Raw genomic sequence first — 27,563 nt, 5'->3', positions numbered from 1 at the left:
TATTTGACGTTGTGGTTATGTTGTATTTTACGTTGTGGCAATGTTATAATAATGCGTCCCTACAACGTTATTCTGTGTACTACCATGGACGTTGTCACAACGAAGTGAAATAACTTTGTGTTACAAGGATGAAATACGGTTGTGACCATTCCACACTAAAATGTTGTAAAAACAACCCCAAAACTTGTTCCGGAAATGTTTTAGAATATGCTTTAGTCACGTGAATGTGTATGATTCGAGATACTTTTTACCAATATTTTAAAACCAGGGCGTCGAATAGCCCGGTTAACAGTGAGTTAGATCGTGTTTTGCTAACAATGTTCAAAATGTAAAAACACCACTGAGCTGTTAACTAGATACATGATTTGACTATAACAAAGTCAGACACCATTACCCTTTAGGCTTGTACTGAAAGAAACAAAAAAAAGAATGGCAGACATTGTAAGGGGTTGACCATGTGATATTTTCTGGGGAGGGTCGGGTCCTGGAATATTATCGAAAAAATATATTGTCACCGAAAATTCTTGACAAAAATAATTACGGTTCAGACATAGATCTAGATGCAAGGTGCTTATCTTCAGGCTCATAGAGTTAAAGAAAATCATATATCTGCTTTTGTAGCTGTGACCGAAAACATGTAATCTCCATAGAAAAGTTCCAGGTCCCCACCTCCTTGAATATTAAGTGGTCGGTCTCTAATCAAGTCCATATAGTATACTTCAACTTTCAGTCATGCGAAGTCACCATTCAACAAAGAACTCCAAGACACATTTGCGTTGACATTTTATTATTTTTAGATTATAGAAAATGTATACACTTTTCGAAATTATTGAATGCCAGAATCTTCTTTCTTTGGTGTTCACTTCCACTTCCCTGAAATACAAACAGCTTAATAAATCTCGAGCAGGTATATGAAAGATTTCATATGACGAGAAACATTCATTTGGAGATAAGGTTTTATCAATATTCAAACTATAATGTATAATTCAAGTGACTGATGGAAACAAATTTTAACATTCATTCAGAGACATCAAGAATCAGGTTGAATACAAAACGTGGTACGAGCATAGATTTATATAAATAGATCTACATTAAAAAAAAACAACCACCAATTAACATGGATATAGTAAATGGAATGTAACCGTAAACAATTGTACTTACGTTAACATAATTCACAGCCCAGGGTTTATTTGGTGTGTTCCTCAATGATTCAACATTCTTGATTTTATCTCCTGGAATGGTCGTGTAACATTTTCCCCCTTGCTGCAACGAAAACATATTAAAAAAGTCATACTAAAACTATATTCAATAAGCATACATTTAGATCTGTAGTCTAAACAAAAAGATAACATACATTGTATAATTGCCTAAAATTGAGGAAAACCGTAAATCTAAAGTCTTCATGTATAAGGTCCGATCGGAAATAAACTCAGGCTACAGATATAAGTAACAAAATTATGAGTACCATCATAAAAAAAAACACTTAATGTAATTTGGTTTTACATATACACCGGTCTGACAAACCAGTGATTGTTATAGTGAGCCACGTCTCACAACCTCTGTCAGAGTACAATGACACACAATCATGTTAGTACAAATATGGTTTGTTGGGGACCTTTTCTAAACCGGAATCCAAACGGGAACAGATATATTTGACAGGCATTGTAGCTAATTACGACTCACATCTTCATCGCAGCGCTGTTTATATAGATCTAGCTACAGTACGATTTCGTAGCTAGCACTGGAACTTACTCGTTAAATTTTCGATCACAATTTTATTCTCTCTCATTGCCAAAACGTTTCAGAGAACCAAGTATCATATACATACTACGTTTATTAACATAATACAGTTCAATATCGTTAAATATAATTCTGTAGTATGGTAGCCTACCTGGCAACATACGGAGATCGAAAACCGAACGAATATGGTTGCTATCAATTCCATTGTATTTTTCATTGGTGCACATTGACTAGATCTACACCTATCTCACCTTAATAAGCAACAAACGATGACCAAATCACTGACAATATATGGTGATATTTAACTTTTGACTATCGACTAGCTTATCACCAGCGAGAACAATACCGCAAACACCCCGTTATAGCGCGCGACGAGACTCGTTCTACTTTTGCTCGTTTTCATTAGAAGGGGGTCGGACATAGATCTAGTTATCGGAAAATGATGAATTGATTCTTTTTTGGGGAAGTATTAAAAATACACATGATAAGCGCCTTGCTCAAATAAACTTTATAGACAGCACCAACAACCATATGATCCACATTTAAGCTACTTCAGTCAGTGTTAATTGGGCCTTTTCGGGAACAAGTATGTTTCTGTCTCTTCCCGAAAATACAATTTTTCATAACATCATTGAGCGCTTTAGACCAGGGCCATAACTAGCAGCCTACAGAGAGTCGATCTGAAAATACTTCCATTGTTTTGATTCCCTCTCTGTATAAGAGAAATCTACTCAACCTTTCCCATGGCCTGAATGAGCCACATTGTTTCACAAAAATCAAAGTCAGAATATTAGAACATGTAAACTTTCAGATTTCAGAAATAACACGGAAGAAATGGCGATAACTGTCAGTGGTCAGTAGGCGATGCATACGTTAGGCCTATTTAGGCCTACAGACCTTATACCCTTACGATCGAAACCCGAACATAATATGACGACCGCAAAACGCCGCCAGACTGAATTCTGGTCAAACATATGATATACCTACTGCTTGCCCTTGGTAATTACCCTTGGTATCCATAAAATAATAATATGGTAAAAAGTCATGGGCTTCCTTCACCTCTATATACATAACGTTCTGTGTATCAAATATTACTATCAACACTGACGCTCAGCTCATTGAAAGTGACCGGCAAACTGCATTCTAAACCCCGCCACTTCTGAATAATACGATACATTTAAATCATTTGACTATCTGCATGTACAGAAACATATGAACAAGCGGAGACTGCTTTTGAAAAATAACTTACCTTATCCGAATTCACAGATCATCAGTCCAGTTCCCGTTGCTGCACAATCACTTGGTTGTAATATATCCAGAGAGAGTTTGAACTAAGATGGCTGGTGACAACAAATCTTCCGCGACAATGTGACGTCATTTTGACGTCACTTCACGAGGCAACAGGCTAAACTTTTCAGCAGTCGCTCTCACGCCGCAAAAAATGCGCGCCAAAGTGGTTTTTTTACTGTAATTTTGCTTTAGACAACATTTAGTAGATAGATAACTTCGTTCTTATGTTTAAAAAAAAATAAAACTACGAGATGGTAGATCTACAAGTGGTTTCCTAAACATCATTTACGAAAAGTGTTGTAATGTCCAAAGCATAACGTTATCACAACGTTAATTTGCAACGTTGTTGTTACGTTGTGGAATAACGTTACAATGTAACGTAATACTAACGTTGTAATAGAGTTCGCAATTACGTTCTGGAAATTTTAGTATTAAGAGATGAAAATTCAAATGCCGAATATACAGAAAGGTAATGCATTACTGCCTTGATATTCTGACAAATTCATGTTGATTTTGATAAAGCAGTTCTATTCCTTTATGACTATCAAGAAGCAAACTTTATAACGTTTCACCGACGTTTCAGAAACGTAGTTACGAAACGTTGTGCGATGTCTGATGCACAACGTTTTCACAACGTGAATGTGCAACGTTGTTATAACGTTGTGAAATAACGTTGCACGTTGACGTTATGTTAACGTTGTGACAACGTTATTTCACGACGTTACCAATCCACAACCTTTCCACAACGTTGTGACAACGTCGTGTGTTAGCTGGGAAGCTCCACACATGCGGGCAGTGTTCTACATCTCAATGAACTATTGAGATTACGCTGATAGGTGGAGGTGGTGGTGGGGTGGTAAAATAATTTACCGCCCCCATTTTATGTACAGTTATGTACGGTTATAACGAACTCAAAGGGACCACTAATTTTGGTTCGTTTTAACCGTAGTTCGTTATAAGCAGCATATATACAGCAAATATACAGCAAATGGACGGGATCAAACACATTTCGTTAGATCAGTCAGTTCGTTATAAGCGTGTTCGTTATAAACGAAGTATACGGTACCATTTTTTTCATGAGACCTTCCGCTCTCAGTACAGACGCTCTATCCACTATATGATATAAATCGGGCGGTTAACTCAAACATTGTATTTACACGCGGTTTCCAAAGCTATTTCATTCGGTGAAAATACGTCTAAGACATCCATTATTGTGATACAGAGATGATTACCCTCGCGTGTTTCCGTATCGTAAATAGCACATGTTAGGACAAAATTTGTATTATTTGGCGAGAATAATACGTATTTTATATTCCTAATATAACTATTATGTTATTTACGATACGGAACCACATGTATTTATATTATGACGTGGTGTGACATGAAATGGCAATGTGTCAGAGAGTGATTAATGCATGTCTGGTGTGGTATTCTAAAGATCAATCAAAGCCTGAAACGGAGAACAAAATTAAGCCTTTCATAGTCAGGCTCCACGGCATTGTCAGATTGTCTGTCCAGATCAGGAAGTAAGAAATAGAATAAGAACACAATAAAATGTCATGTTATAAATAAATCTAAACCATCATAAATGTCCTTATAAACATTACTCGCAAACAATGGTATTAACGAGTAAACGTTTGAGTGAGCGAGGGACTTAGGGTTTAACGTCTATTGGACAGTGCTCTGGTTACATCACAGCGTGTCAGCTGGATCTGGGAGGACAGACCGAAGAGAAGCCTCAAACGTTTACCACTTTGCATTGGGGTTTCATAGTTAGATCTACCATAATGCAAAAAGGGTCAGAGTGTCAAGAACCTATCTACATACAGAATACTAAAAGAGCTCCCGTGTAATACTAATTTTATTAAACTCGTGAAGTGTTCTAGTATCTGAATCGCCTTTGCTCGTCAAATACCAGAACTATTTACTCGTTTCCCAAAATTGGTATTGCACGTACGGGAGCTCGTTTAGTATTTTGTTTATTTCTTGCCATTTATAACTAATTTTTAGAATTTCACTGTCGTGTATGAATCGGCAGACGCCTACACGATCCACAACGTAATCCAATTGAGTTTAACAGAATAAAACTTCAAATACGTCAAACGTTGATACATGTTAATTTAATACCATACAACGGCCCACCTTTAGAATCCACAAAGTTATCGTAGCGTTAAGGTTATCTTAACTCACATACTTTAACAGAAACTTACGACTGTCGTTGCGCTACAATACGATTGCCCTGTGGAACGAGACCTATGACGTGGTTTGTGGAATTGTGTTGCAAGATCCACCACCGGTGAAACAATGCAATGTGACGTAAGCCTAGCAGCGGGGTTGCTGGGGTCGTTGAGTGTGCATAAGCTCCTCTCAGTGATCTATCATCTCCTCCCGCAATGTCGTTGAATAAGCCAAGGGATGTTGAGAGCTTTCTATGTTTATTAGTGTTACTTGTCCACGCAGGACATAAGCATGCTTTTTGGTATTACACAATGTGTAACACAGCTGTATGTTTATTAAACAGGTGATCTCTTCACGGGCAAGTGATAAAAAGCATTGTGATGCAATTTCATTGCAGCGATATCCACAATGTTGATATTGATTGATCTCATCCAAGCGACATCTCCTGCGGGAGCCAGTTATGGGTGGTAAAAGACTGTATCAGAAGAGGGATGACTTAAACTATAGTCAACATTTTCGAGCAATATTACCGTAGCTCCATCCCGTGGTGTCCACGCTTCACAACTTTTGATAAACAATCGAGCATGTCTACAACCTGTCTATACGAAGATTTAATAGTGCGGCAAAAGACTCTTGCTCAAAAGTTGTTTGATCAAGGTTACAACATTCAAGGCACCCGTAAAGCTTTCAAAAGGTATTATGGTAGACACGTGGAGGACATTTCCATATTTGAAGCATCAGTGACAAGAATGATGTCAGATGCGATTCCCTATTGTAACTTTAACAATATATCAGGTGAAAAAGTTACTTGCCTTTGTGGGGGAGGATATGCTCACCTTTTCTCGAACACCTAGCATCATCTCTCTTTGATAATGATTCATGCTATTGATATGGTCGAGATCGTATTATGGTCCGTTTAGAGACTTCGTTTTATGGACATTTTTGGTATCTTATCTGACCTACAAACATATAAGTATAAAGAGGTGAGATTTCACCAGTGGATTTAACAACCAGGAAGACCTCTCCCTGAAGATAAAACTGTAATATGAAGGAGGACAATTCGTGTCGTGTGAATGTTTCGTGAATTTATATTTGTGTGAATATTTGTGAATATATATGTAATCCCCAAATTCCCCACTCCTTTCCCAAAACGTTGTTGCCGCTCTGGACGTGTTGGTGGAGGAAAAAACACGCAGTCAATTAGCTCAGAACGAAACAAGGGAACAGTTCGTCGCTTGACCTTAACATCAGACCAAGGCCTTTTCAGGACGGACATTAACATCTGAGCACGTGACCAGACACAACCGGCAGACGACAAAATGAACATCCGGTATTTGTTGCTTCTCGGGTTACCCCGATTTAACAGTTTCCTCGTTCGAGGCAATAATGCGATAAGATGCACTCAGAATTTGAAATTGGTTTGTACTCCCGGAATGCCAGTTGTATTTACATGTAAAAAACGGATTCATTGATAGGTGGATGGTACGTGCAGCCACTCATGACCACCCCACCCCACCCCACCCCACCCCACCCCCCTACACACACGCACAAGCACACACACACACACACACACACACACACACACTCACACACGCACGCACGCACGCACGCACACACACACACACACACACACCTTATCACGAACTCCGGACAACTCGATGTGTTTTCTGGGGTTCCAATCACTTCGATTGATCGAGTTTTTATCGTAAACTCGATGAACTGGGAGCCATTGGGTGTATCATCCAACTCGACACAGCCAGAGAATGAAATATCAGTGCCGACATATATTCTACCGGGACTCGAATTAAAGGATATATCGACATATGCATATGTGATACTGCTGAACATATGGTGCCTGAGTTTGTTTGACTGTATGAGAACACATGCATATGCATATACACTCTCTGGGATCCTGTCGGGGCCGTCGGGTAGCCTAGTGGTTAAAGCGTTCGCTCGTCACGCCGAAGACCCGGGTTCGATTCCCAACATGGGTACAATGTGTGAAGACCATTTCTGGTGTCCCCCGCCGTGATATTGCTGGAATATTGCTAAAAGCGGCGTAAAACCATACTCACTCACTCTGGTATTCCGTGTATTACACCCGCTCCATGTTAATAAATACCCTTGATACATTTGCTATCATACTTTCGATGAAGCCATCTAATGAAATCACCCTCACGAGAGAGAGAGAAATCCTCTACTGTGTTAAGGGTACAATCGGCGGACGGGGGAAGTTACTTAACACCTGATGTCTTCACTGATTTTCACTGGTCCATTCATTGTATTTGCCTTTTACGTCTAAATGGAATCTGTTTCGGCTCCTAATCGAGCCCGGTTATTTTATTCCGGCGTTGAGGTTGACTATTTCCGAGACAAAGCTAGGGTGAGTAATGGTATTCATTATTATCGAGATATAATTCCCTGGATAAACGAGGATGATATATTCCCTTTTCCATGCGTATCGCGAGGGCGACGATGAGGAAAATATAGCTCGGTCACGACGCCATGAATATGGGATTAGTATTACTTGTATTATCACATCCGGATTGGATACCCTGCTTTTCCCAGTGGCATGGTGCCCGTGTGTCCAATGCATATCTAATCATTGTTTAGACGTTTGTTTGTCTTAAACGTTTACCAGTTCAGTGAAACCCACATTATCGGGGCGAACAGGGATTCGAACTCATAATCATAGATTTCTGGCGTGGCCAAGTGACGCAACTCTGCACAGCGAATCACGGCGCCTTAGACGACTGGGCCACCCGTGCCCCTTTTTAATGATTTAAAGCATGATACAATGTTATATAATAACAATTTGATTTCATCATAAATGAGAAAAGTACATGGGGAATGTCTTGTACGTTTACCCTCCTGTCAGACGTTTGGGTAGACCAGTGGTTAAAGTGTCACGCCGATGTCCCGGGTTCGATTTCCCACATGGCGTGTAGCCTATTTCTGGTATCCCCCGCCTTGAAGTTGCAAGTGTATTCAACAACGGCATAAAACAAACCTTCTTCACTCACTTCTAGCATTAGGTGCGGTTTTGATCATAACAAGTTGTCATTTTATCCAATTCATTATAATCATTGTTCTGTAAAGGCGTGCGCTAGTACCCAAGGAAGCGTATCACCGCTCCTAGTTCCCACAATACAACAATGAACTGATACTGAAGTGCTAGGGTGCAATAGTCATCAAAAGCATTTCTCCTAATGATACCAATAAACTATCCACAAAGGATCCACTATATCAACTATCAAATTCCAGCTATACACAAAAGACATAAGAGATAAGCTTGATATCATGTTGATATTAAAAATCTTGGTTTACTGACATTAATATTTATTACTTGTTTTATAATAGCATAGTTACCTATATCATAGCATATATTTTTGTGTTAAGTCCTCACATAATGTACAGATAAACATGGGAGATGCTCATTAGTAGTGAAAGCCACTTTTCACCATGCACAAAATAAGTAATTTCTGCCAATACCTTCGCAATCCGCAAATTCTGAGAAATATTATACGAAGGCTATTTTGTATCGAGCTTCAGCTGCAAAAAAGGGATTTTTTTTACTTAAAACTTTGAGCCTGATTTTTTTAAACACCTTGCAACAATGTAATTTTTGTGGCAGGCACAATTATTTTTTTTCAAGAATTCCAAAAACCACACACGCATATATGAATGGACGGTGCCATTATTCAAGCCTGGCATCAACAGAATAGAAAAGATCGATAGTTTAGCAGCCTCCTATTAACATCTGGCGTTGTTCTTAATTATCACAAGCCACTGGAATTGCAACCATGCACCAGCGATAGAAACAGTGTTTAACATTAATGAAATAGATCAGGTAGAAATTGGAACATATCTATCCCTGAGCTTTAATAAACCAGAGATTGAATCGAGTCTAGACTAAATATACTACACAGGCTGCTTCGGAGCAGACAAGGAAGTGAAATGCTATTTAGGTCACACTGCAGTCAGGACAGCATTTGATCGAGACCTGTCAAACGGGACACTGTGAGAAACTATATGCCATGTGTTAACTCCTCAATATGTATGTGTGTGTGTCACTGTCTGTCAGTCTCATTCTCAAGGATACTTGTCTTCACTAAGCGCTGCAGGTAAGTCAACACTTATTCTCGTAACACATACAAACCACCCGGTAAACAGCCCATTGCCACCCGGTAAACAGCCCATTGCAAGGATATCTTCTTTGGCCTCCTCTATTATGAGGGTATGCACAAACCGTTATCTACTCATGTGGATAGGAATAGTTTTACTGTATCATCGACACGAAATACTCACTGTTGATAAGGGTTACTGAATCCACATGAACGGTTAACACCTCAACTATATGAACGGAAAGTGTCGGACACAACTCGGTGGACCTTCTCGATGCCCATTTCTGGCAACTTATATGTACACCTGTATTTCAATGTTCACATTTACGTTTAACTTAGATCACAGTTCATGGGTTGTATGTGAGAGCTCAGTAGTGGTATTCAGTGCGGGTTGTCATGTGCTGCCGACACTGACGTATGTATAGGTTGGACACAGGGTCATAGTCGTTGGTTCGTGTCCTACATTCGCGCCGATTATAATCTTTGGCGCTTCATACCAATACTCGTGAGCTTCACCAAGCTTATATGCAGCTTTATACTTTCAACAACTAAAGAGACGCTGAAGCAATCTTACTCATATCGTGTTGTACATAAAGACAGCTCAACCATGTCATGTATAGAAGCCTTGTCACTTACAGCTTATTTATATCGTCAAGAGTGTAAACAAGTTTATTAGACACTATAGTTGAGGGCGTTTCAAAGCACATTACATACACATTATTGGAGGAAACATGACTTCCACGTTCTACTTGAATAAATTTGCTTCCAAGTGGATATTAAACAATATATTCCCCTGATAAACGGCATTACTGTGGATTTTACATTCCATACTGAATGGCAGCTTGTCAAAGGTTCGGTACAGCAATTTTGTGTTACATTGATGAAACTTTGACGCGTTATTTATTTATTGATAAAATCATCATTTGACAGAACATTACGGAGTGAGTGAGTATGGTTTTACGCCGCTTTTAGCAATGTTCCAGCAATGTCACGGCGGGGGACACCAGAAATGGGCTTCACACATTGTACCCATGTTGGGAATCGAACCCGGGTCTTCGGCGTGACGAGCTAACGCTTTAACCACTAGGCTACCCGACCGCCCCTGAACATTACGGAAGGTCTACTACAAGAACACATGACAACGTGCGAGAGCTGGACGTGATCCTAGCAATAGCACGTGCTAAACAAAAGACGTGCGATACGTAAGATATAACATTCCACTAAGGCCGAGAGGATTAGCTGTGGATCACGTGAACAGCTGTGTCATCGTGGTGTGCACAGGGCAACACAGGAAGTAGTGCAGGGGAACTATAAGTCTTGTGAATAGGGTGTGAGGAGAATTTGCTACTGATAATGGGATCATAGGGTTGAAATATTCACTGAAACAGGGTAAGTTACCCAAATTGAAAGGGGGCAGATATGGGAGCATACTTAATACGGGTAGACCAGAATACCAAGAAACGTAATAAAGGAAGTAGGGTTATTTAAGAGGACCCACAGCTTGTGATCAGTGTTCAATAGTCTGATCAGTATCTTCTGATCATTGGTCAATAGTCTGATCAGTAGCTTGTGATCAGTGTTCAATAGTCTGATCAGTATCTTCTGATCATTGGTCAATAGTCTGATCAGTAGCTTCTGATCACTGGTCAATAGTCTGATCAGTTTTTTCCTCCACCAACACGTCCAGAGCGGCAACAACGTTTTGGGAAAGGAGTGGGGAATTTGGGGATTACATATATATTCACAAATATTCACACAAATATAAATTCACGAAACATTCACACGACACGAATTGTCCTCCTTCATATTACAGTTTTATCTTCAGGGAGAGGTCTTCCTGGTTGTTAAATCCACTGGTGAAATCTCACCTCTTTATACTTATATGTTTGTAGGTCAGATAAGATACCAAAAATGTCCATAAAACGAAATCTCTTCTGAAAACGGTCCATAATACGATCTCGACCATATCAATAGCATGAATCATTATCAAAGAGAGATGATGCTAGGTGTTCGAGAAAAGGTGAGCATATTCTCCCCCACAAAGGCAAGTAACTTTTTCACCTGATATATTGTTAAAGTTACAATAGGGAATCGCATCTGACATCATTCTTGTCACTGATACTTCAAATATGGAAATGTCCTCCACGTGTCTACCATAAAACCTTTTGAAAGCTTTACGGGTGCCTTGAATGTTGTAACCTTGATCAAACAACTTTTGAGCAAGAGTCTTTTGCCGCACTATTAAATCTTCGTATAGACAGGTTGTAGACATGCTCGATTGTTTATCAAAAGTTGTGAAGCGTGGAAACCACGGGATGGAGCTACGGTAATATTGCTCGAAAATGTTGACTATAGTTTAAGTCATCCCTCTTCTGATACAGTCTTTTACCACCCATAACTGGCTCCCGCAGGAGATGTCGCTTGGATGAGATCAATCAATATCAACATTGTGGATATCGCTGCAATGAAATTGCATCACAATGCTTTTTATCACTTGCCCGTGAAGAGATCACCTGTTTAATAAACATACAGCTGTGTTACACATTGTGTAATACCAAAAAGCATGCTTATGTCCTGCGTGGACAAGTAACACTAATAAACAGAAAGTTTCTGCACCACCCCAGACCTTCCGCACACCGGGCAGACACTCCGACCACTAGACCACGGAGGCGGTCATATCTTTTTTGGACATGTTTATAACGTTATGTCACACAATAAGCAACGCTGCTTCAGCAACCCATGCTTTAATAATCGCAAACGGGATGGGGTGATCAGGCTCGCTGACTTGATGTATGTCATCGTTACCCCGATCCGTATATCCAAGCTCATGGTATCAATCACTGGATTGTCTGGGATCCTTGGGGATCCAGGGTAGAATAGGTCTTCAGCAACCCATGCTTCCCGTAAAGGCGACTATGCTAGTCGTAAGAGGCTCGCCGACTTGGTTGATGCATGTTATCGTACTGCGTGGATGGATGCTCATGATGTCAATCACTGGATTGTCTGGTCAAGACCCAATTAATTACAGACCGCCGTCATATAGCTCGAATATTGCTGAGTGCGACGTAAAACAACAAACAAACAAACAAACTTGCATTGACTCTCCATCGCATCCCTGAACCTAGCTCGGAAATGTCAGAAGTAGGCCTTGTCACGTGTTGAATGAAGCCAGGAAGTCGACATCATGGGAGGGTAAATATTATTCATCACAGCATCGCAATAGACGTGCAGCTGACGCAGGGACTGTTGCTATCGCACTATTTATAATTATTGTAATACAGTGCCCTAAATAGTCATCCTGATGTATCACCAACTATTGACAGCATACCAGTCAAACACCACGGTGACAACGCTGATAACGAACCTGATAAAAAAATATCTTATCAGATAAATAGTTCAAAGTCTGGTTGAAATGTTATCAAAACACTGAAATGCCCCTTTTTAGCAGTTTCCCACATATCATTTGGATGTTATGAAGCAACGAACCACAGGTCATCTTCCTTGTCGACCCGGCCATTGTCGTCGACTACAGGAGCGTGTAAGTATCCTTGTTCCGCCAATAGTCCCCCTGCACCAACTCGTTGAGCTCAGCTGTACAGTCACATATAATTGCAAAGTTGACCAGAGTAAAAGCTCCGCGGCGGAATTCATTTAGAATCAAAACGACAAAACCCTTTCCATATTCATAAGAAATATCTGCCCAAAGCAGAGTCGATTGTCCGATTCCGACTGCATCATGAGCATGTGTTTATGAATCACCATCAAATAGTGATGATACAGGTGTTCGCGAAAAGGTGTTTCATGATCATGTACTCGTACAAGCATTGTATAACATAAACATTCTTGTGACTGAGTTACGATCATACCTACCCAAACGGACTTGCACAATTGTAACCTGATCCTGCTATAACATTGCAAAGGTTTTAAACGAATTCATTGCAAAGCTATACCCGTACAACCTACGACCTCGAAGGTTTGAATGGCCATGGCATAAATTAAACCACCCGTTAAAAACTTATTGCTTACTAAATGTTACATACATTGCACTCAGAACACTGAGGGGGTTTTATTGGAACAGAGAGACACACCAGGGTGCAGCTAAATGTCTTCAAAATTCCAGGCATATCTTCCTTCTTGTTACATCCAAATGATGTTATGAGCTCCACCTTCTACTGTTACGTTCTCAAAGAATCGGAAACCTGAGATGAGTACTGTATGATAAAATCTTTTAATGTATCGGGTTACAAGAATTCCTCTCCGTGGTCGACATATCCGGTGACAATATACTTAACATTAACCGTGTTTACAAGTGACAGAGCGCCTCCGCGGTCTAGTGGTAGAGCGTCCGCCCGGAGTCGGAAGGTCTGGGGTCCGATCCCCGACCGCGTCATACCAAAAGACGTTAAAAGATGGTGCTTTTTGTTACCCGGTCTGGCGCTCGGTATCAAGAGGCTAAAACAAGGAATGGTCGGCTTGGAGTCAGTATACTGTCAGTGGGGTATTCAAGTTAAAGTAAACTGCGGCATGGTATCTCAGTGAGCTAGCACTATAGATCGGCATCAGTCCGGACTAGTACAAGCAGCCACACAAACACACACATGTACATGCACGTCTCTATATAAGTGCAATAATCTTGGACGCGACGTTAAACGCCATTTCACCCCACAAGTGACAGTCATACAGTGCCTCAGCATTCCCTCGTTAATTCGAATTACAGTATTTTGATATACGATATATGCTCTATGCCATGTTTTTGTCGAACTACGTACTACTTGAAACACAATAAATGGTGTTTTCCTGAACTAAACAATTAGTGTTTTGGTGAATTATTCGTTTGCAAAATATATTTTGACTACACATCTTCTGTGAGGTAACTTAACAACTTGATGACGCAGCGTTCTTCATTGCTGCAGCTCAATATGCACATTTGTGACCTTAAGTTATGTTATGTATTTGTTCTAGATACCTCGTCTTGATTCAAAAGGCTGGTTTCAGAACCACACCCCGTTGTCCAGTTAGAATAGGTCTTCTAAGAGGCGACTATGCTTGTCGTAAGAGGCGACTAACGGGATCGGATGGTCAGACGGATGGTCAGTGAGTTGGTTGATACATGTCATCGTATCCCAATCGATACTCATGATATCAATGACTAGATTGTCTGGTCAAGACCAGATTAATTACAGACCGCCGTCATATAGCTGGAATATTGCGGCGTAAAACAACAAACAAACGTTTCGCCGAATCGGGAAGCGTCTTCAACATACTCCCTTTCAGCAACATCACAAACGCTCACTCACTCATCCCGTCAGAAGCATGGATGTGTAACGATGGGATTATCCAACCGTAAAATGAAGCCTTGAGGCAAGGCTATGTGAGTATGCACCTCCCGTGTTATATGATATGTAACACGGTAGGTGCACAAGACAGATAGAATATCATTCTGACTGACTTGCGCGTTAGGTTACACCTGGCGTGTGTTTATTTTTTATCCCTGTCATAAAGTGGTAACTGTTCTGGAACACTGCAGATTTGAAATGAGGAAGTAGTGAGTCCTTTCACCGCTAGTATTATAGATAACGATACTTAGTATGATAGATAATAATACTTTTCATCAAAAGGTTTTCCCGTGGGATGTGTATTTACAGTGTTCATTGTGAGTGGGTGAACTATAGAAGCGTATTGGTGCCATAGTCTAAAAAATATCATCTACGTAGAAGAGTCTTTCATCTACAGATGATAAAGTATCATCTACGTAGAAGTGTCATAAACGTAGATGGAAGTATCATCTACGTAGATGTAATTATTATCTTAGTAGATGTAATTATCATCTTAGTAGATGTAAGTATCATCTTATTAGATGTAAGTATCATCTTAGTAGATGTAAGTATCATCTGAGTAGCTGTAAGTATCATCTTAGTAGATGTAAGTATCATCTACGTAGATGTAAGTATCATCCTACTAGATGTAATTATTATCTTAGTAGATGTAATTATCATCTTAGTAGATGTAAGTATCATCTTAGTAGATGTAAGTATCATCTGAGTAGCTGTAAGTATCATCTTAGTAGATGTAAGTATCATCTACGTAGATGTAAGTATCATCCTACTAGATGTAAGTATCATCTTAGTAGATGTAAGTATCGTCCTACTAGATGTAAGTATCATCTTAGTAGATGTAAGTATCATCTTACTAGATGTAAGTATCATCTGAGTAGATGTAAGTATCATCTGAGTAGATGTAAGTATCATATTAGTAGATGTAAGTATCAAGTGAGTAGATGTAAGTATCATCTTAGTAGATGTAAGTATCATCTTAGTAGATGTAAGTATCAAGTGAGTAGATGTAAGTACCATCTTACTAGATGTAAGTATCATCTTAGTAGATGTAAGTATCATCAACGTAGATTATAAAATAAATTTAGATTGTGGCACTAATACGCTTCCATAGTGAACAGTTTATGGAGGTGTAAACGTAAAAACGGATGTGCATACTGTGTAAATCCGCGTACATTTACACAAAGTCTGCACACCTGTTTTACGTCTATAACGCCATAAACGCAAATAATATTGAAATTAATTCATATACGTAAATACGTCAACAATAATAATTCACAGACTGTTTACTTGTTTATTAACATACCAAACAATTGCGAAAATAATACGATATCAGTGACATCGTTCAACACAATCCCGCCCACTCCAATATCACCCAGTCATGAAACAGTAGCCCTTTAGTAGGCCTGGCCTAAGTTTTTTCTCAGTTTATTGAAACATAAATGTAAAAATAATTGCTTGTTTAGCCTCGGAATCACTTGCAATTTATTAATTTAAGGACTGACTCTCACCGTGTGTGCGTTCATTTGAATATGAACCTTCATGGAATGAGGGCCAAGCTGTATGGCTGCATTGTCTGGTCCAGACTCGATTGATTACATGCACCCCACCATGTGCTGGGCTACTTGGTATATTTGTATATCTGACAAAGGTCTGGCTTACTTCTACCTTTTCAGCTTCGATAACGATTATTAATACATTATTGCATAATTCGTTATACACTCAATTAAGGTGTAAGGTATGGAATATTGTTAGGGACATTCTCGCGATTCTCGCATTTTCGCGATCTCAACCTATGGAAACGAGCTAACTATGCCCAAACTTTGGCCAAATCTCGCGATCTCGCATTCTCGTGTTTTGGGCATATTTAGCTCGTTTCCAAAGGTCGAGATTGCGAGAATGCGAGGTTCGATTCCCGATTCGCGAAAATGTCCCCTACAGTATTCCATAGTGAGGAACTGTTTCTTTAAGCGTTTTCCCCCGTTTACCTTGTGGTTAATGACCTTTATGTTATGATTTTGTCAATATTCCAGGGAAAAGGCAGGTTACAGATCATGAACTACAGATTATGACAGATATTACCAACAACGTATCTCCCATGTCGGGAATCGAACCCGGGTCTTCGGCGTGACGAGCGAACGCTTTAACCACTGGACTACCCGACCACCCCTACTAATGGAAGATTGTTCGAATATATACTTTTCTATTGGAGACTGTTCCTGCTTTCATTATTGGCATTCGAAACCAGTGCATGTGGTACAAACGAAGTGCCACAAGACCTATCATTGTCAAGTCAGTTCATGTTACAAGTCAACCGCCTCCGTGGTCTAGTGGTAGAGCGTCCACCCGGAGAGCGGAAGGTCCGGGGTTCGATCCCCGGCCGCGTCATATTTAAACCAAAAGACGTTAAAAGATGGTGCTTGTTGTTACCCTGTCTGGCACTCGGCATTAAGGGGCTAAAACAAGGACTGGTCGGCTCGGAGTCAGTATACTGTGTCTGAGTGGGGTATTCATGTTAAACTGCGGCATGGTATCTCACTGAGCTAGCACTATAAATCGGCATCAGTCCGGACTAGTACAAGCAGCCACACAAACACACACACGTACATGCACGTCGCTATATAAGTGCAATAATCTTGGACGCGACGTTAAACCCCATTTCACCTCACCACCTCATGTTACAAGTCATGTTGACACTACAACCAAGCCTTTTTTGGAGGCTGCTCATGTGCGGTGGCTATGCCTGAAGGTACTATCCTTACGATATGTAGAACCTGTTTGTGGTGTCGCTGTCACTGCAGCCTTCAAGGGAGATATGACAAGAAAGATATCACTATAGAGGCTGTTGTATTGGTCGATATATAGATCGTCCAGGTGATGGCTTTTTGTCCCCTCGGCTGTAAAACATATGATTTAGTTGTTATTACTTTTGTTTAGCGAGCTTTGATTGACTGCGTTGGTGGATTTGTTTGCTAATTAATTTATAACATAATCCCCTGCGAGACCCACACACAACGATGCCGTAATGCCTGGGTCCCAATGGTGTAAAAGGCTCCCTCCTGGTAGTGTAAATAATTATCCACAGAAGAAATGACGTGATCATCATTTGCATAATGCTTGCCAGATGTTTTAATCTGACGGTACCATATCAGATGAATACTGAGAACGTTCAAAGAGTTCAAAGCCATAGTCACGCATTGCAACCTTGGCAACAACAAACTTGGTCCCATGTGTATTGCCCTGGTCACATTTTCAAAGGCGTTTAGCGTGGATATTTTCAAGCAGTTGCCATATGATCATAATATTGGCCATTAATGCTCTGATCTGTCGGGAGGTAGTCAACTGTAGGATTTCTTTGGAATCCAGGGAAACCGAAGCCATCACATTGCCAGCTGATGGACCAGACTTTACCATCTTCGCCAGGGGAGAAGTTGGATGTATCCGCCGTTTTGACTGTTGTTTGGTCTCTGGTTAATTCTATACTCATCCATGGTTACAAATCGCTCAACAAAATCAGCTGGGTCTGCCTCAAAACGACATAAATATTCACGAGCAATTATGAATCTGGATCGTTTATGATCAGGCGCCAGAAGTCTTTGAACCCAGCGTACTGAAACCTTTGTCATGCCCAGTTCATTCCTCAGATTGTTCTCAAGTCTCTCATGAGAGATGCCTATTGTATTGGCTGTGACGTGTGATAAGTCGTAGATCATCCTTAATCATATCCTGTATTTTACCAACATTTTCCTCGGTGGTGACAGCTGAAGGTCTTCCTTATATTGGATCATCTTCGGGGCTCTCTCTGCCCTCTTGAGCTCTGCTGCCCATCTAACAGCGGCAAAGGAAGGAGCACAATACCATGAAGTGACACCATGTCATCATGATGGCTGGTGGATTTAGCCCTACTGTACTTACTACATGCAAACTGTTATGGGTGTACTATAAATCCTACATTAGTTTCTAGTATACAATATCCTACTCGTTCGAAAATAACGGCGTAGGTAATGGATTGTTCAAACTTGGCACACATCATTTTCATTGACCCAGGTTCCATAAGGCACACACGGAACAGTAGATTTTCAAGGTAAAGACAAAAGTTAAGACAAAAGAGTCCAACACTGACTGGCAACGTCGTCTCTTGGAAGCAGGACCAGGATGTGGTGAGACCTGAAAAGGCTGTGGTCGGTCTTGCCGTGTAAGGTCGGGCGTTGACTTGTTGGAAAATGACGTTCGCTAGTTGTATAATGGAAAGTACGTGTGGTCGAAGAATCTCATCCGTGTAACGTTGTGCCGTGAAAACCCTGGCGACGACCAAAGATGATTCTCCTGTTTGCAGTCGGCCGATGGCGTTGTTGAGTTGGGCATCCGTCATTCGTGGCATCTTTCCGGTGTTCACTTGCTTTGTGATTGTAATCGCATGCAAATGAAAACCAAATGCAACAAGTGATGTTGCACGTGCTTGTCATGTTGGTGTGTTTTGGAGCCAGGCTCACACGTGGTTGTGTTTTTGCGATTTTCCCATCCTTTCGCAACTTTCTGCAGTACCTCCATCTTTCCACACAAATCAATTCCAATCCATGCAGAAATGATGAATTCCTTTTCGGTATTAATTATGCATGGATGTCGGCACTGTCAGATATTTACGAGTTTACTACTTTTGCGTTTCTTTTTTTTGCAGAGTATATAATTGCTTATGGTGAAATATGTTTTTTTGGTAATTGAGTATTTTTTTAGTTAAACATGATTGTGTCTATTGAACCATCACAAATTCCAGCAACACTTTGTAAAAAGTAATTTTTGGCTTGGTAATTTTCTGCAAAACATATCGGTGAAGACTGGGGTAAGAATTGAATCGTCAACCACATGACCCCTACCATGTTTGAGGGGCTGTCGGGTAGCCTAGTGGTTAAAGTGTTCGCTCGTCACGCCGAAGACCCGGGTTCGATTCCCGACATGGGTACAATGTGTGAAGCCCATTTCTGGTGTCCCCCGACGTGATATTGCTTGAATATTGCTAAAAGCGGCGTAAAACCATACTCACTCACTCACTCACTCACTACCATGTTTGAAATGTTACAAATGTGTGCCGATGCAGGAAACTGAATTTTAAAGATGACATGTCTAAGATACCCACCCAATAGCAGTTGTGTATTATGCGAATTATATATTTTCTAAAAGTTTTAAATCCAATTATATTTTAAAAAGTGAAAAATGTAGAAGTATTCTTTAAGTGATGACGGAGCGCAATTACAGCTGTTATTTTTGTATATAATATCGCTAACTTAACATATTTTCAATTGAAAATCAAACATATAAAATCTTCTGAGGGGTGGAGTTTCTTTTGTCCCTGAGTTTGAAAACATCGTTTTCGAAAAAATATGACGCATGTAGGAACTCGTTTCTTGCAAAGCTCGCGTTTGAAAAGGCAAATTACCAAAGCAATAATGCTTCTCCAGCTATAGGAATTATTTTCTGAATAGCCAAACTCAATGGTCATAATGCATGTTTGATATCTGCACAAGATATATGCTCCCACAAGCTCTCGCTAGGTGTTTATTTAGTGCACGCCGACGTCCTTCACACAACGATATAGAAAGGCACACAATATTCCAATACGCTGAATAGGAATTGAATATGTCACATGCCCTTTCTCATCGTAACAACAAATCTTAAGTTCGTTTAACAAGACTAAGATGTTTAGTTATTTGAAAAGCTGATTACATGGGGGCCGGCCATTTGATATTCTGGGGGGCTTTTTATCGAAGAAAAATAAATGTCCCTGAAAATACTTAAAAAGGAAGTATACTTCAGACCTTAACAAAATTGCATGCCACAAACATTACATTGCCGCAACGTGTTTTTCTTTTTAAAAATATCTTATCTCGATACAAATTCCCAGGCGAAATGTCAGGCGAACATTTGACTTGCCTGTGCATGTGTTTGTGACGGGTGAGATCTATGGTGATACACTTACCTTTTCGCAATAACAACTTGTATTTTGGCTATTTGATAGCGGGTCCTAAACACATGCTTGTGATATAGTCGGAATCGTACAATGGACTCTGCTTTTAGGAGAGATTTATTATCATTTTGGAGATTTTGTAGCGTTTATGTAAGGCATCACCATTGCTGTGGTCGCTGCGGTCGCTAACTAGGTGTTCCAACCCAGATTCGCACAGATTATGGTTCTTGGTTTGCAAGCATTGTGCACGTGCTCGTGCGCCTTCCTCCCACGCTAAGCTGACGCGCCATGATAGAATTGATTGAGTGAGTGAGTTGGGTTTAACACCGCTTTTCACAGTAAGAAAGCCCGAAGTGATTCAGGTCTCAGACGTTTACCACTTCGGTGAAACCCACGAGCACGGGTATGGTGCTGACATACCTAGAAACATAATCGGGGCGAACCGGGATTCGAACCCACAATCATAGGTTTCTGTCGTGTCCCAGTGGACGCACATTGCACAGCGAATCGCGGCGCCTTAGACGACTGGGCCACCCGTGCCCCCTGATAGAATTGAAATACTGAAACCCAACTCATCCATTAACTATTGAGATACAGGTTTGCGTGCTAGTGAGGACGTAACCGTGCATAGATTTCAACTATTATGTTATAGCTATCCATTCTACAGTGTTACCGCCTTCGACCGAGTGAGCGAGTGAGTCAGCCAGTCGTGTCTATCGCCGCTTTGAGCAGGATACGGCTTGTCAACTTGTGCGTGAGGAAAGTGACGTTATTAGACGTTTAGTACTTTGGTGAAACCCTCGAGCACGGGTATGGCGCTGACAAACCTAGAAATATAATCAGTACGAATCTTAAATTCGAACACGCGATCATTGGTTCTCGGTGCGCTTAAGGGACGGAACCCAGATCGGCGACATTTAGGGCTGGGACGAGTCCAAATTTACTATTTACTACCCGGGTACCCCCCCCCCCCCCCCCCCTTTTACCCGACCCTACCCGGGTACCCGCTGTTGGTCTCAAAAGATAGGTACAAACTGTCCGATTGGGAAAAGTTTGACCGTAGCTCTGGTAAAAAGTGTTTAGATACATGTATAAAACGATCTTGAAGTTTTAGTTTTATTCAAACATTTAAAAGTCAGAAGGAATGGGCGTAGTAGTCAGGAAGAACTGCGAACATGAGTGACTTGTAGTTTAAACATAGAGTTTTAGATACTTTTTGTCAATGATCAATATGTCACGTGGCTGGCCATGGGTACGGGTTATCCTGTGGGTAACCAGGTCCTACTCAATACCCACCCGACCCGAGTACCCGAGTTACCCGTCCCAGCCCTAGCGACAGGGCCACCTGTGCATCCATACCACTGTCGACTGTGATCTGGTCTGGAACGGACAAAGCAGCTTCGATACAGTTATTTGGCTGTAGGTTCTCACACTGGGCATGCGCCCGGGGTTAAGATTGATAGCATCTTTACTAAAGTTCTTCCATGATTAAACAAGATCGCTGCGAGCAACAACGTCCCATGTGGACAGCAACTACACATGAAATAATCAAGATTTGCTCAAGGCTAAAGATGAGTTACTTTCATAGTAATGACCTGTGACAAGAAAGTTTAGACGAAGGGCAAATAATAAGATCGTAAAAAAATACCAAAATTGGCTGCTCATGTCAAAGAAATTTTTGGAAATTTCGAAATACTCACATGGTCAATCAAAACAATCATAAGTTTGCTACATCGCTCTACAAACAAGTGGCCTCGACTGCACCTACTCTCCGATTATTTAGTAGTAGTAGTAGTAGTAGTAGTAGTAGTAGTAGTAGTAGTAGTAGTAGTAGTAGTAGTAGTAGTAGTAGTAGTAGTAGTAGTGGTGGTGTGGTGGTGGTGGTAGTGGTAGGGTATTTCTGGACAGTCAATCCAGATCCTATATTTTCCTGATTCAACACAAAACACCATTCAGCGCAAATCTTTATAACAACACACATATCGTTTTTCGTTGCGATATCGCTTGGATAAATTTAGTTACGCATGAGTGAGCGAGTGGGTTAGTGAGTGAGTGAGTAAGACAATCTTCCAGTAATATCATGGCGGTGAACGCATTAACCACTAGGCTTCCCACCGCCCGAATGTTATTGAAGGCACGTCTGTGGTGTAACAGTAAAACACAAACGGAAATACATATGCACTACAATACAATTACGTTGTAAGGATGTTTAAGCGTTATCGGCCGTAGGTAGTTACTGACAATATTACAAGTTATCACCTGCATGTAACACGCACGTTATTGACACTGAGTAATAGGACCGCTGTGGTTTGGCCCAATATCTTTATTTCACTATCAGTTTTCCAATCCCCTCTTGTTATATTATCAGATAACACTGACCCACTTTAGGGTAACCTTTAAGCATAAGGTTCCTGATTGTCCTCCAAAATACCTTCAACAAAGCAATGAACCACTAGTCTTCCCCTCCTCCCCTGTAGGGATGCGGTAACTTAAGCCGGATATATTGCCAAGGTGTGGTGAGGTGAAATTGGGTTTAACGTCGCGTCCAAGATTATTGCACTTATAGCGACGTGCATGCACGTGTGTGTGTTTGTGTGTCTGCTTGTACTAGTCCGGACTGATGCCGATTTAAAGTGCTAGCCCACTGAGATACCATGCCGCAGTTTAACATGAATACCCCACTCAGACACAGTATACTGACTCCGAGCCGACCCGTCCTTGGTTTAAACCCTTAATGCCGAGCGCCAGACAGGGTAACAACAAGTACCATCTTTTAACTTCTTTTGGTATGACGCGGCCGTGGATCGAACCCCGGACCTTCCGCTCTCCGGGCGGACGCTCTACCACTAGACCACGGAGGCGGTCATATATTGCCAAGACTGAACATGCGCTATATAACGACTCCATGAACCTGGGTCTTTGGTGGGACAAGCGAACGCCTTAACCACAGGGCTACCCAATCATCCTGTAATCACAAAAGGGGGACACGGGTGGCCCAGTTGTCTAAGGCGCCGCAATTCGCTGTGCAGAGTTGCGTCCCTTGAGCACGACAGAAACCTATGATTGTGGTTTCGAATCCCGGTTGACTCCGATTATGTTTCTAGGTATGTCAGCGCCATAACCGTGCTCGTGGGTTTCACCGAAACCTGGATCACTTCGGGCTTTCCTCCCACATTAATCTGACACGCCGCGATATAAACCCAATTCACTTGCTCACTCAATGTAATCACATGAGCGGGAATCCAGTGGCTGTGAAACACACAATTTACTTGACCTTTTAATGTCGCAAATCAAGGATAGTCAGCAGTGCGGGTAGATTTTATCGTGCAGTCAAAAAGCTCATATATTACCGCGATAGCTTAGAAGCAAGTACTTCAAAGGCATTTGCCCAGTGGATAAAGTCCACACATTTGAATAATTTTGAACTGAATTCCCGTGTTGCGCTCTGTCAACAGTATCATTGAGAGATATACTGACATTAATTATAACCCCCTTTCACACCCTGCCAGGATTTCCAAATATATGTAGCATGGGTTATCAGAGTCACTATAGACAACTTACAAAAAACGTGTTTAGTTTATCGATATTGTCGACACCTCATGGTGATTCTGGGTCAGAATATGCTTATCGTTAAAACAGAAAGAAAATGACGATTGGGTGGTCGTGACTAGGAGTGAGTGAGTGAGTATAATTTTATGCCGGTTTTAGCGTTATTCCAGCAATATCTCGAACTGAAATGGATTTCACACCTTAAATTGGCTTCAAACAAATTTACCCAATCGAGCCGGGTCTTCGGTGTGACGAGCTAACGTTTTAACCATCGCCAAGGTGGTCAAGGATGATTTTTTTTGTCATCGTTCCCGACGGCGTGTATTCTGTCCAATTGGCTCATTCCAATACTTCCATTCTATCTCAGGTAGTAATGGAACGGTGGTACTGCTTGATTGCACTGTAAACCACTGTAACGCCCATCCCGCGGTATGTCGTTCACGAGGACAGTGTTTAAAGAGGTCATGCGGTGCTTACAAGAGATTAGCTATACACTTAGATTTGAAGACAGATGCAAACGGAGAGAATTTGAACATTTATATTCGGTTCACGACTGTCGCTAGGTTTTGTTGCGTCATATTATAGTCATGTGCTAGAATCTAGTTTCAATATGGATTCCTGTAAGCGCTGGCAGAGGTTCTGAGGGATTACGTTTTTGTTTGTTTGTTTTTAAAGCCGCAATCAATAATATTGCTCCTATTTGAAGACGGCCTGTAAATAATCGATTTCAGAGATTGTTAAATGTCAAACGAACGAGCTCGTCTGAAAACAATAGCCACGTTGTAGCATCATTCTAGACCAAATCAAAAGATCAGAAACATGAATCGTTTGGGTTAACTCCTTGCTACCCTACACAATGCAAGGGAAGCAATACGTATGTTTAAAAGCGCGTAACTAAAGTTAACCCACCTAAAAAAAAAACGTCAACAAAGACGGCATAGTTGTGAAAGTGGAACGCCAGGTCTTAGTGAATTTGAACAATTGATATCCACGGTTGAACACCTCGAAAGAAACTGTATGCCTCATATGCGCTTTAGTAAGATTTATTTTGTTTGCTTGTTTGTTGTTTAACGCTGCAACCAGCAATATCCCAGCTATATGACGGCGGTCTGTAAATAATCGTGTCTGGACCAGACAATAAGTGATTGATATCATCGACATCGATCCACGCAATTGGGATCGATGATATGTATCAACCAAGTCAGCGAGTCTGACCACCCGATCCCGTTAGTCACCTCTTACCAAAACCATGGGTTGCTGAAGACCTATTCTACCCCGGATCTTCACGGGTCGCTTTAGTAAGAGAAAGTATGTATGTAAAATGAATGTATCCTTTTGACTTTTGTCACACACGTCTACATTTGTGCAGCCACTGTGCAGACATATCATACTACACCACCGACCAATATAATGGGAGTTCGTCCCAGATAAGTGCTTATTGCCTACAGTTTTGCAAGTAACTGCGTTCCAAAGCCCTGTTCCATAAAACGATCGTAGAGCTAACACGATCGTAACCCAAATACTTTAACACAGAATAACGACAGTTGTAGCGCTACGATCGCCTTGTGGGACGGGGCCCAAAACCTGTCTGTTCGGGAGAACGGACGAGTGACTGCCGTTTCATGAATGAGGACGAGGTGATGTTTTCACGAGTCGACGGTTTTTTGTATGTTCTGTAACTTAAACTACAACCCTATTTTCTCAAACTTAATTACTTGTGGAAAAGGATTGAAAAACATCCCGGCGTCTGTGAGAGGTCCCGTGTCTATGAAATGAATATAAATACAGCACTGCAACGAAGAATATGGTAATGCATTGAATTTGTTTGTTGTTGGCCACTCACAATGGCCTGTGTTATACAAACACTGGATCATGCGATATGTTTATTGATTTATTCTACTCTTTTGTCTGCTATATGTATGTGGTGTTACCCGATCTAGGAAGTAATGGCGGTGAGATATACGTCAACATGTTCTATGCACTTTGTAAATACCCCTAATGGTTTGTAAACGTGCATGCTCCAATGACGTGGGAATGGCACAAATATATAATGCATTTCAGAATAAATACAGACAGCACACAGTTTATACTATTGTAATTGTGTTTACACGTGAATATTTAATCATCGAAATCCGGATGTTTACAAGTTTCATTATTCGTGGTTAAATAACAAATTGAATGCTATCTTGAAAAATCCACTGGACCTTGAATAATATCGCCATTTTGAAACGGAAGCTTTTCTTCTATTCGTGAAACGTTCCTGTTCGGGTTTTAGCCTACATGTTGCTATGCATCCACTAGTCTTATACTAACCGCAGCGGTCGGGTAGCCTAGTGGTTGAAGCGTTCGCTCGTAAAGCCGAAGACCCGGGTTCGATTCCCGACATGGGTACAATGTGTGAAGCCCATTTCTGGGGTCCCCCGCCGTGATATTGCTGGAATATTGGTAAAAGCGGCGTAAAACCATACTCACTCACGCTTATAGTAACCATGACAGTTGTCAATACTGTGTGTACTGAACACTATACTTTCATGAGTGAGTGAGTGGAGTTTTACGCCGCCTTGAAAAATATTCTAGTTACTAGTATATCTAGGTGTGTCAGCTACACATTCATAAAGGTCGTCTGCGCTGCTAGTAGTTACCAGCGTAGAATACTATTGCAGGTACACATATATATTACCAACCAAAGATAAGGAACAGGTGAACTCGTGAAACGGGCGTGGAGATTAATATCTGGTGTTTCCACATGTTGGACATGCACTACACCTTTCTGGTGAACTGGTGTTAAACTTGCGTATGGTGCCCATGGTATTTGAGCGCCCGCCTGAACAGCTAGGTAGCAGCCTGAAGAGTTGGTTGGTGTTGGGTCCCTGGCGTCTATACACTCTCCCACAGATGCTCTATTGGGACATGTCCAATGTCCGTATGCCTTTTCGTCGGAGATAATCGGTGACGAGCTGGGCACAATACGGTCTGGTACTGTCATCTTGCAGTTCAAAAGTTCTGCCGATAATTCTATAGAATGGAACGGCAGAACGCACATTATCGTCATCCTGTCGTTGGCTAGTGAAATCTGCACTCACAATAACCAAATCAATTCGCCTGTCATGTGTGACCACGCCCCACACCATGACACACCTACCCCATACAGACCCTGGTCAAGAATTGTTGCCCTGGCATACGGCTCGCCGTTACATCGCCAGCATCGTTTTCTCCATCTGTGAATCGGAGTTTGAAATTAGGGAATTCTCTATTGATTACAGGGGCAGATTTGAATCTATTGCGTAGTTCAATTACTGTAATGAGACGATCTTTTCTAGGTGTCGTTTTTAGGCCTGCCAAGCCAAGATTTGATTTGCCAAAGTTGCACACTTTGGCTTCTGTGTG

General features: G+C 41.1%; 1 protein-coding gene and 1 long non-coding RNA gene across 4 annotated transcripts in view; one reads left to right on the top strand and one right to left on the bottom strand.

The window, feature by feature from the left end:
- Positions 1-812: 812 nt before the first annotated feature.
- LOC139454401 (uncharacterized) lies at positions 813-9,577 on the bottom strand. 2 transcript variants are annotated; one of them, XR_011652454.1, is made up of 3 exons: positions 9,517-9,577; positions 1,162-1,263; positions 813-873 (listed from the first exon to the last, which is right to left on the bottom strand). It is a non-coding gene; the product is annotated as an uncharacterized lncRNA (long non-coding RNA). The 2 variants fall into 2 exon arrangements; XR_011652455.1 differs by lacking the exon at positions 9,517-9,577 and adding an exon at positions 6,045-6,124.
- Positions 9,166-27,563, top strand: part of LOC139454400 (docking protein 5-like) — a 39,894-nt gene continuing 21,496 nt past the window's right edge. For both annotated transcript variants that reach the window (XM_071236075.1, XM_071236076.1), the window contains exon 1: positions 9,166-9,332. The gene's annotated coding sequence lies outside the window, so the exon portion shown is untranslated. The remainder of the gene's footprint in view (positions 9,333-27,563) is intronic.

The sequence above is a fragment of the Haliotis cracherodii genome, unplaced genomic scaffold, assembly GCF_022045235.1.
Source record: "Haliotis cracherodii isolate W230 unplaced genomic scaffold, xgHalCrac1.p SCAF_10, whole genome shotgun sequence".
NCBI lineage: Eukaryota > Metazoa > Mollusca > Gastropoda > Lepetellida > Haliotidae > Haliotis > Haliotis cracherodii.
The sequence above is the reverse complement of the archived record's forward strand: the minus strand, read 5'-3'. Positions and strand labels throughout refer to the sequence as shown.